The sequence below is a fragment of the Ammospiza caudacuta genome, chromosome 19, assembly GCF_027887145.1.
Source record: "Ammospiza caudacuta isolate bAmmCau1 chromosome 19, bAmmCau1.pri, whole genome shotgun sequence".
Lineage (NCBI taxonomy): Eukaryota > Metazoa > Chordata > Aves > Passeriformes > Passerellidae > Ammospiza > Ammospiza caudacuta.
In genome coordinates, this window is record NC_080611.1 from 2,844,174 (window position 1) to 2,854,783 (window position 10,610).

Below are 10,610 nucleotides of genomic sequence, written 5' to 3' on the forward strand. Positions count from 1 at the left end.
AAGAGCCACTTTGGTTGAGTTGCTGGGGAATTTCTCAAGCCACATCCGTGCTGTGTCATTACTATCACATCCCCATCAGATGGGACGTGTCATTTCCCTCTTTTCCAGGTTTGGGTCCTGGGCAGGATGAGAAGCTGCTCAGTCCAGTGCAGGGGCTGGGACCCCCAGAACAGAGTGAGGCCACTTTCTCCCCATCATGGCAGTCCCCAGGACTGTGTCACACCCCAGAGAGCTCCTGACTGCGTCCGTGGAAGATCTCCTTCCATCCCCTGAGGACACAGCAGTCATTTACAGCAGCCCAACATCAGCACTGCGACTCCCACATGGGGTTTTACTCTGATACTTCTCCTCTCACCTGCTGTGTGAAGGGGTCCTGGCTGAGTGGGACTCTGTCAATGAGGGGTTTGCAAAGGGGATGGCTCCAGCTCAGAGCCTCAGCCCCAAACAAACAGCAGCGTGTGAACATCCTCCAGGAGCGGAAGGTCATGATGAGAGCGGGCAGGAATGAGGAACCCCAGAGTGCTGACACAGAAATCTGTCACAGGAGGATCTGCCCAGCTAAAGTCAGTGTCAGTTGGAAGGGGAAACCAGAAAGGGAGTAGAGCAGTTCAGGGACGAATCTGTACAACAGAGTGTGGCGAGGAATCACTCTGTCCAAAGTGGGGAGAGCCCTGCAGAGCCCCCCTGATGCCCTCCAGCCATGGCATGGGTGCTGAGGTGCTCCAGAGGCGCGGGGGAATGGATAAACAGGGCAGGGAAAGGCACTCTGCTCTGAACCAGCATCTCTGGGGGGCTGCGGCAGGATCCTGCAAGCCAAGACCTCTCTCTTTAGGCAGAGAGAGGCCCGGGAAGCACAAGGCAAGGCTGCCGTGTGAGAGAAGGAGCACTGCAGGAATGCTGCTCAGGAACCCGCTAACGCAGCCTGACAGGAGCACGTCCCTTTGCCGTTTGCTGTGCGCTGACGCCGCGGGGCTGGAGCGAGAAGCTTCGCGTGGCTCGGAGGCTGCAGCGCGAGCAAAGTGTGCCAGAGCCCTGGCAGCGCCATCGCCGGGCACTGTGGGCACAGGGCTGAGGAGAGCTGGCACCTGCAGGGTGCAGCCCTGCCTGCCTCATCGAGATGCGCTGTGGGCACAGGGCTGAGGAGAGCTGGCACCTGCAGTGTGCAGCCCTGCAGCCCCATCGAGATGCGCTGTGGGCACAGGGGATGGGATGAACTGGCACCTGCAGTGTGCAGCCCTGCCTGCCTCATCGAGATGCACTGTGGGCACAGGGCTGAGGTGAGCTGGCACCTGCAGTGTGCAGCCCTGCAGCCCCATCGAGATGTGCTGTGGGCACAGGGCTGAGGTGAGCTGGCACCTGCAGTGTGCAGCCCCTGCAGCACCATCGAGATGTGCTGTGGGCACAGGGGATGGGGTGAGCTGGCACCTGCAGCCCTGCAGCCCTGCCTGCCCCTGGGCAGCGCTCCCAGCCCTGCTCTGCAGCTACAGAACACTGCCCCACACCACCCGACGCTGCTTTCGCTCTGCTTCTGCAGGATTTTGAATCTGGGTTTACTCTCTGGTGCTGGTCCTAAGAAAAAGCCTCAAGGCCTTTCTGGGACAGGCAGTAATTGAATCAATCAGAGCGTGCATCTCCTTGGTTCAGGGCCCTGCAAGAACAGATCTTCCCCAGTTCTCATCTCACTGTATCACCCACACCACAGCCGAGCCTTTCCAGAGTCCTGTCTTCCCCGGACTTCAATGATATTTCCAATCCCTGATTCTGTTATTTAAGCTAGGTCCTTTGAAAAATAATCAGGTCGTTTCAGTCTGTTCTTCACAGGCAGATTTAGCAAGTTTGGGGAAATTGTCCATAGGAGAAAAGGCTGAGTATAATATTGTAGCTCCTTAGTGCTGGCTGACTTAGCAGGCGTTGTCTGAGCTCTCTTTCTGCTGCCATCTCAGATACCCAAGATGAGTCTGGATCATTCCCAGATCCCCCGACTCAGCAAAGCCAGTAAAGGTGGCAAAACATACTCACTGAATTTGTGGCGCTGGAGGATTTGCTCTGGGCTCCACCTGAGGCTGGACTTAGCCAGAAAGGGCCAAGGCAGGGGTTATTTAATGCAAAGAAATTAAGAATGCATACTCGGTGGGTTCAGAGGATGAAATTCTGATTTCTGCCTAGCTCGTGGGGAAGGAATGACTTCAGCAAGGCTCCAGCTTCCCCCAGATGTGTTGTACAGGCAATCCGGGGAGATACTACAGCAGTTAATAGGGCTGGGCAGCAGAGAACAAGCAGGAGCAGGCCAGGAGGACAGTGAAGCAGAAACTCCTGAGCTGGATTTAAGTGTTCCACTGTTAGAGCTGTACTTCTCAAGGCAAACACACAAGTAATTAAGCTACCAGGGATACAGTCTGTGAGCAGACACTCTAAACAATGGATCTAAATTGCAGGTTTATTTGGAATCACTGCAATTTACAGGTCATTTCCTCTGATTTCATTGCTCTGCATTGATTCCAGCTGGTCAGCACTTGCTTGGGGCTGTAAACTGCTCACTGGCTGCCAGAAACCTCTGTGGGGTCTGGGGAAGGCTGGTAGAGCAAGTGGTTTGCTCTGGGTGCTGGGGAAATGCATTCCCCAGTGTGTGAAGGGAGGCAGTGATGCAGCTGTTGGGCTGCTGGGCTCTGATAAAGCTGCTGTTATCACTTATCTACGATGGGTCAGCTCCTCCAGCACGACAAAATGGGATGAAGCCCTTGGAGCAGGGCCAGGGCACGCTGGTGCCTGTGTTTTGCCAGCAATCTGTGTTGTCTCATTAGGCTGCATTACCTTTGGAGACATCACGACAGACAGGAGAATTGTCTCCTGCCGAGTGAGGTTAAACCTGCAGGGCCGAGGGTGCCTCTGGTGCAGCGGCAGTGCCTGCAGAGGGAACGGACACCTCGGCTCCTGGAGCTCTTCAGTCCCTCCCTAAATGAGCCTTAATTGGTCTCATCCTTGGGCAGGTTATTACAGCTCCAGAGCTCAGTCCCCAGGGGCACTGCGTGCCAGAGGCCAGCTCGCTCTCAGACCAAGGCCGCGGGTCAGCCCCTGGCAAGCAGGGAATATTCAGCCCTCAGTCATTAGGCAGCTCTTGTGATTTCAGCTTTGCTTGCTAGGTAGCTTTCCCTTGGCCTAAAGCTCCAGCAGACGGTAGAGAGAGGAGAAACAGAAGACACTGGCTGTTCCACGAATGTGGCTTTATTGGAGGGGTCCGTGAAGGGTCTCAGCTCTTCTTCTTCCCAGTTAGTAGGGGTACAGTATGCTACTTTTATACCCTTGGCCTGGTTCCAATCCTGACCAATGGCAAAGGTGTTAGAGGGACCATTGTCGCAGACATTTTTTCACAGAAATCCTTTCTTTGGGATTGTGCATCTTCTGGGAAGCAAGGGCCCCAGAAGAAGAATGTAAACAATTGTTATCAGCTGCTGTGAGATGCACCTGTGATTGGTTCATGTTCCATGTGTTTACAATTGGGGGCCAATCACAGGAGCAAGCTGGGGACGGAGTCCCTGGACACAGAAATTTGTTGTAGATTCTTTCTATTCTATTCCTAGCTTAGCAGCTCTGCAACTTCTCTCCTTATTCCTATTAGTATAGTAATAATGTATTATATATCATATATCAATAAATCCAGCCTTCTGATCAAGAAACAAGATTCTCGTCCTTCTCTCACCATGGAGACCTCCTGAGGTCGCTGTAATAGGCCATAAGTGACCAATAGCAGGGTTAACAAGACACTGCCTTACATGGCTATAGGGATAAGTTATAGGGCGGATGTCCCTGGAGTCAGGAAGCTTCTTTGCTGCTGTGTCAGCATTCAGATCCTCCACAGGGCCCTGGCTAAAGTTGATGGTTTCACTACACCTCCCTGCTCTCCTTTGTCATTCAGGGTAGTTCACAAATGCTGCTTGAGCTAAAAAGTCAGAGAATGCTCTCCAAGCCCCAGAGCTTCTCCTGCAGCAGGGACCTGCCAGAAATTGCAATCCAGGGATAAGCAGACCTGGAGCCTCAGACCTAGTGAGATGTTGGGGGTATTGCACAACTTGTGAGGGTTCCTCAGGGTGAGAGAGAAGGACGAGAATCTTGCTTCATGATCAGAAGGCTGGATTTATTAATATATGATATATAATACATTATGACTATGCTAATAGGAATAGACAGAAAAGTTCAGAAGCTTGCTAAGCTAAGAATAGAATAGGAATCTAAAAACAAGAGAGCTCTCTGAGAATCTGTCCCCAAGCTTGGTCCTGTGATTGGCCCTTAATTGTAAACATGGAACATGAGCCAATCACAGGTGCACCTATTGCATTTCACATCAGCAGATAGTTATTGTTTACATTTTTCTTCTGGGGCCTCAGCTTCCCAGAAAGGACAAATCCTAAAAGAAAGGATTTTTATGAAAAGATGTCTGTGACATTGGGGGCTCACCCTTCTCTTCACCCCCACCTTCAGGGGAGGTGTGTCTGAGCACCTGCCCAGTTTGGGTGTCCAGGGCAGAGCTGTGCAGTCCCTGCAGCACATCTGGGTCTCTGTGGGGCCCAGCACACAGCTCGGGCCAGGCAGGAGAAGGCTGAGCATGACTCAGGATGGTGGCATGAAATCTCCATCCTCAATGGCCATGGCAGCACTGGGACATCTGCAGGAAGGATTATGCAGACATCAATGGGAGTTTTGACAAGTTCTTGGTGTGTTTAAGAGTTGCCCTGGCTTTGTTGAATATCCCCTGAGGTTTGCTGCTTTCTTCTTCTTGGCCCTGCCCGTGTGGGGTGTGTGCATTATGTTGAAGCACTTGTTTATTTTCTGATCCAGACACCAGGGCTTGTGATATCATTTGTTTTTGTGTTGTTGATTGTGTTACAGTGCATGAGGCCGTGGTCTGGCTGCAGGATGGTCTGGGTTGGGTTGAGTTGGGCTTTTTGGCCTCAGGCAAGCCTGAACCCCACTGTCCCAACTGGTTTTTAATTTTTTTTCTGGCTATTGTTTCTGAGTCCAATCATCTGACCCAGCAGAACCATCTCTGCAGTCAGAAGAAATAATGGGTAAATATAATTAGTAATGTCAGGCCCAGGCAGTCGAACAGCAATCAGATGGGTGCAGATGGCTCTTGGAAGCCTGGTCTGTTCCTCTGGCTTGAGGCCATCTGCTGCTCTTGAAGGAGGGAATTGGAGACTGAGTCGAATCTCTCTTAAATAAACTTCTGAGTAAAGATTAATTTATTTCCAGTGCAATGAACAACATCAGATTGCTCTAAAGGGAGACCTAAAGAAAAGGATCTCAACAAGATACTGACTGTCACCTTCAGGTTTAGGCACAGCTTCATCCTCTCTCTAATAACAATTTTTTTTACTTTAAGCAGGGTCTTAACTGGGCTCTGTAAATGCAGTGGAATCCCAAAGTGGACCTGTTGGGATAAACCAGGCACAGCACCAGTGTGGTAAAAAAACTGAAATGGCCTGGCCAGCATGGGCTGCTGCCCCTCCTGGAGTGACACACCAGTGACCACGCAGCTCGGTGCTTCATCCTGCCCTGAGCATCATCCTGTGCTTCATCCTGTTCCATGCTTCATCCTGCCCTGAGCATCATCCTGCCCTGAGCTTCATCCTGCCCTGAGCTTCATCCTGCCCTGAGCATCATCCTGCCCTGAGCATCATCCTGCCCTGAACTTCATCCTGCCCTGTGCTTCATCCTGTGCTTCATCCTGTTCCATGCTTCATCCTGTCCTGTGCTTCATCCTGCCCTGAACTTCATCCTGCCCTGTGCTTCATCTTCATCCTGCCCTGAGCTTCATCCTGCCCGGGCTCTGTGTGCCGATGTCTGGGGGGCGTCAGCCAGAGCAGCCTCGGTGCGGGCAGGAGGCTTCTTAAGCGCCAACGAGCTGCTGTGAATCCGGGCTGGGGCAGGGCAGCGGGCCTGGCTCCGTGCTCAGCTCGGCACCGATCGGAGCTGGCACCGAGAATCTCTGTGCCAGGGCTGCCCGTGCCCCGTGGGTGCCTCCCGCGGCCGAGGGGAGGCCGGCGATTCCCGGCGATTCCCCGGGCTCTGCCAGTCCCGGTGCACAGAGCTGGGCAGCGGAGCTGCGGAGGGACCGGCGCTGGCGCGGGCAGTCCGGCGGCTCTGCCGGGGGGGGGACGGAACGGAACAGAACGGAACGGAACAGAACGCTCCCGCCGCCTCCCCGCCCCCGGGCGGGACCGGCCTCTCCCGCTGCCCCCCGCCCCCTCCGGGCGGGGAACCGTGCGAGCGGCGGCGCCGAGCAGCGCTGTCCGTCCTGCGGGACCGAACCGGGCCGGGCACTGCGGGACCGAGCAGCGCTGTCCGTCCTGCGGGACCGAACCGGGCCGGGCACTGCGGGACCGAGCAGCGCTGTCCGTCCTGCGGGACCGAACCGGGCCGGGCACTGCGGGACCGAGCAGCGCTGTCCGTCCTGCGGGACCGAACCGGGCCGGGCACTGCCGCACCGAGCAGCGCAGTCCTGCGGGGCCGCACCGGGCGGGCGCTGCCCGCGGTGCTGAGCGGGACGGGCGCTGCCCGCGGTGCTGCAGGGGCGGCCCGGCCCGGCCCGGGCACCCCCGGACCCCCCCGGCCATGGGGGCCCGCGCCGCCGGCCCGGGGGGGGACGGCTACAACGAGGCACTGCTGCACAAGGTAGGGATGGGGATGGGATGGGATGGGATGGGATGGGATGGGATGGGATGGGATGGGATGGGATGGGATGGAGATGGGGGCACCCGGGAGGGGGCTGCAGAGCGGGGAGAAGGGATAGCGCTCTGCTTGAACTTCCCGACAAATCCCGTCCCTCTGCCTTCCTCGCTCCTCCTCTCCCGGCGGGGTCCGTCTCTCACCCTCAGCCCGGGGCGGCGGCAGCTCTGTCCCCCCTGCAGGGATCGGCCCCGGTCCCAGCACATCCCGGCTGGCGGTGGGCAGGGGGTGGCCGGATCCGGCGTGTTTGGGAAGCCAGGGCTGCTGGAGCGGGGCCAGCCCCGCGGCACAGCCCGCACCGCCCGTCAGCCGCTCCCGCTGTCCCGGCAGGCTCAGGGCGGCTCGGGGGCAGCTGAACCGCGGGGCTCTGTTTGCCAGAAGCAGATTAATGAGCTGGGACTTTGCTGCCGTGAAATAGCCGTGTCCCAGAGACGTCCATTCCTGCCCTTCTTGCTTTGAAATCCTCTTTTGCAGTATTCCTGGGACTGTGTTTTTGTACCTTCTGGGACTGTGTTTTGTAACTGCAATGGCACGGAGCATGGTCAGGCTTGCTGGTGTCCCTGCAAGACGTGCGGTGCTCAGGCTTTGCTGCGGGGACAGCAGCAGCAGGGGTTTTGCTCTCTGCAGTCAGGTGCTGCCCTGCAACTCCTGGAGTGATGGAGGAGATGCTGATTTCTCACAGACCCACCCATCATTCCTTCCTGCTGTCCTCACTCTGCTTTCCTGCAGTCCCCAGTGACTGTGCAGGAACTGCCTCCCTCGGGAAAATCAGGGATGGCACAAGACAGGAGAAGGGCTGGGGTTCTGTGGATCCTGTTCACAAATCCCAGTCTGTTCTGTATCCTGTTCTGTATACTCAGGGCAAGGTGCCCAGCCCTTGATTAGTAGAAAAATATCAATTACTAGCAGGTCTCGTTTCTGTTTTACATGGAATACATAGAACATGCCTCCAGGGATGACTTGAGAAACTTTGATTCTTTGCAAAGCCTTAACTCTCTCTTCTCCAGGAAGCAGCTGCAGCAGTTAAGGAATGGCATTGGTGGAAATGAGGCTCTGGGCAGAAAATGGTTATATTGCCCAGGCAAATAACCATCCCAGTCCCACATTCCCTGATGTTTCCCTTGATATTTTTCTGCCTCTCCTGGCTGGGCTGCTTGTCTTGCAGAAACAAGGCTGCTCTCACTCCAGGGAAGTGAGTCTGCAAACACCTCACTAGATCTTGTGTCTGAGCAAGCAATCACATTTGAGATGTGTTGAAAAACCTCAAGAGAGCTTTGCAGTCTGCAGCCAAGGATTAAATGGTTTCTGGTTGGTGGCTAAACCCAGACCTGGGGAGGAAATGGGCCCAGAGCTAACCAAAGCAGGAACAGCAGAGGTTTATTCTGGGCTGTTCCAGAGAAGTTTTGCTTGATACAAAATGATGAATTCTGCTCTCAGGTGGTTTGACCCATTGCCAAATCATTCTTCCTCCTGTGTGATGCCTGGGTCCATTAGACCCAAAGGCAGAGGGATGAGCTCCTTGTCTGTGGCTGATCCAAGGTGTTAACAGGGGGCTGCAAACAGGGATCTCCTGCACGATCTGAGCCAGCTTTTGTTTGATGCACAGCCCTGGAGCTCTCCAGCGCTGAGATCCAGCCTGTGCCAAGGCTGGCAGAGGGCTCCAGGCTCTCTCTCAAGCTGGTATAAGTGTCTTGGCCATGGTGAAATCGTGTCTGGGCAGGTGGGACAGCCCTGAGCTGTTCCTGTGGCACACAGCAGCTTCTGGCATCATCCAATGCCATCCCTGGAGCACTGCCTGCAGCAGGGGAAAGGCAGCACAATTTTATATAAAGAGCAGGTTAAAAATAAGCCTCAGGACTGAGAGCCTCAGCCTGAGAGGCCACAAGAGTGGAGTGGTGAGGGGCTGAAAGCAGACATGCCTTCACCCTCAGACTCTCCCAGTGCTGTGTCCCACTTTAGCTCTGCAGGCAGCGGTGCTGAGGGGCACCAACACATTTGCCACCAATTGTTGTGATAAATCCTGCTCACCTGGGCACAAACCTGTGTGTCTGGGGCTTCATCAGCTCCCTGAGAGCGACACCAGAGCCTGTGGAGGGCACTTCTCCCTTCCCTGCATCCCCTGACCAGGGTTTTAGCCTGCCAGGCTTCCATTAGCTATGTTTAGCTCAGGCCCAGGTTCTGCATGTTTAATCTCGAAGATGAGCTGGGAAGACAACCTCAGCCCACATGCACTGTCCCAGACCTCCTCCCATTTGGCTGGCACTGGAATTGCACCCATTGCCTCCCTGTGCTGCCCTGACAGCCCTGCAAAACCTCTCTTCCCTCGGCAGGTTAGACCAAAATGTCTCTTTGCCTTGCAAGTATGGGAAGTTTGAATTATTCTGCCTTGTCCCTGCAGCCCATGCTGAGCCAGCAACGATTCTGACTGGAAGTGATCCATCTACATTAGAATTAGCCCCAAAACTTACTCAAGGTGTAGGGAGGGATATTTGCTCTTCCCCTAAGGCCGGTCAGGCTGACAAGCCTTTTCAGGAGGGTGTTACAAGGTGCACCTGCTTTTCTCTGGGACTGTGGGGTGGTGGAGAGGTCAGGTTACCTCTGGCAAAGCGCTGTTCCATCCCCACACCACCAGGCAGAGAGGATCAGCAGCACCTAAAGGAATCTTGCAACATTTTACTAAAGTTTCCCACGAAAAAACAAAAAGCAAACAAACCCACCACCCCTAAAAATGAAAAACAAAAAAAAAAAAACCCAAATCAACAAAAAAAAAAAAAAAACCACAACGAACCAAAAAAAAAAAACCAAACAACAACAACAAAAAAAGAAAACCACCAAAAAAAAAAAAAAAACCCTGAAACAAAAAAAAAAAAAAAAAAGGAAAACCTGAGGGGGGAAGTCAGGACAGCTATGGAACTCTGTCTCTGGGAAATTTTTTACAATCATGACTCAGTCATGTCCAGCCTGAGATTTCAAGGGCTATTTCAAGTAACATTTTCCCTACAGTGGGCTTTTTGTTCTTGTTTTTTGTTTATTTGGTGACCAGGAAGGCCACAGTGATTTCTACTGTGCTGTCCCTCCATGGAGCCCATGAGCTTTTCCTGAAGTCATTAGCATTATCTCTTGGCTGTTCCAGGCCAAATTTTGCTGTTATTATTAAGTCATGAAGCAATTCATGAGTTGTCTCTATTATGAATCCCATTTAAATTATTAATAGAGGAATCTGCCTTTTATACATGTTCTCTGTAAACCCTGGGCTCTGGAGGCTTTCTGGTGCTCAATCCAGCCGGCTCTTGTCCCTCCATAATTAATGTTGTTCTCTGCATTAACTGCTCCCAAAGACAGCACTGCAGGGTGCACCCAGTCCTGTTGCACATCTCAGCATCACTATTTTACCTGAAAATAGTATGTAACACCAAATTACACAGCACTGAGGTGCAGGAGCCCCGTGGCAAGGAATTCTCGGAGCACTTTCCTCTCCAGCTGCTCCTGGCCATATCCTTCTCTGTGCACAGGGAAGAGTTCCCTAGGGAAGAGCCAAGGGGGGTTTGGGCAGGGACATTTCCCCGGGAAAGGGGTGAACCAGTTCCTCTGGCCCAGAGATTTCTGCCTGCCAGCATTCCCCCCGTGCCAGCCCCCGGCTCACGCGGCTGCTCCGGATGTGCCGGTGACCTGCAAAGAGCCCAGGCAGGGAGGAGGGAGGGAGAAATCTCTGCTGCAGATCTGGGCACAGGGCGCTGCTGCCTCTCAGCACGCAGCCCTGAGCAGCAGCCTGCACTGGCAGAGGTGCAGGGCTCCCTCCTGCCCGCAGCTCTGTTCAGCAGCTCGGCTCTTCCCAGGACGGGGGCCGTGCTTGGGATGGGCTCTCCAAGGGAAAGCGCTGATCCATG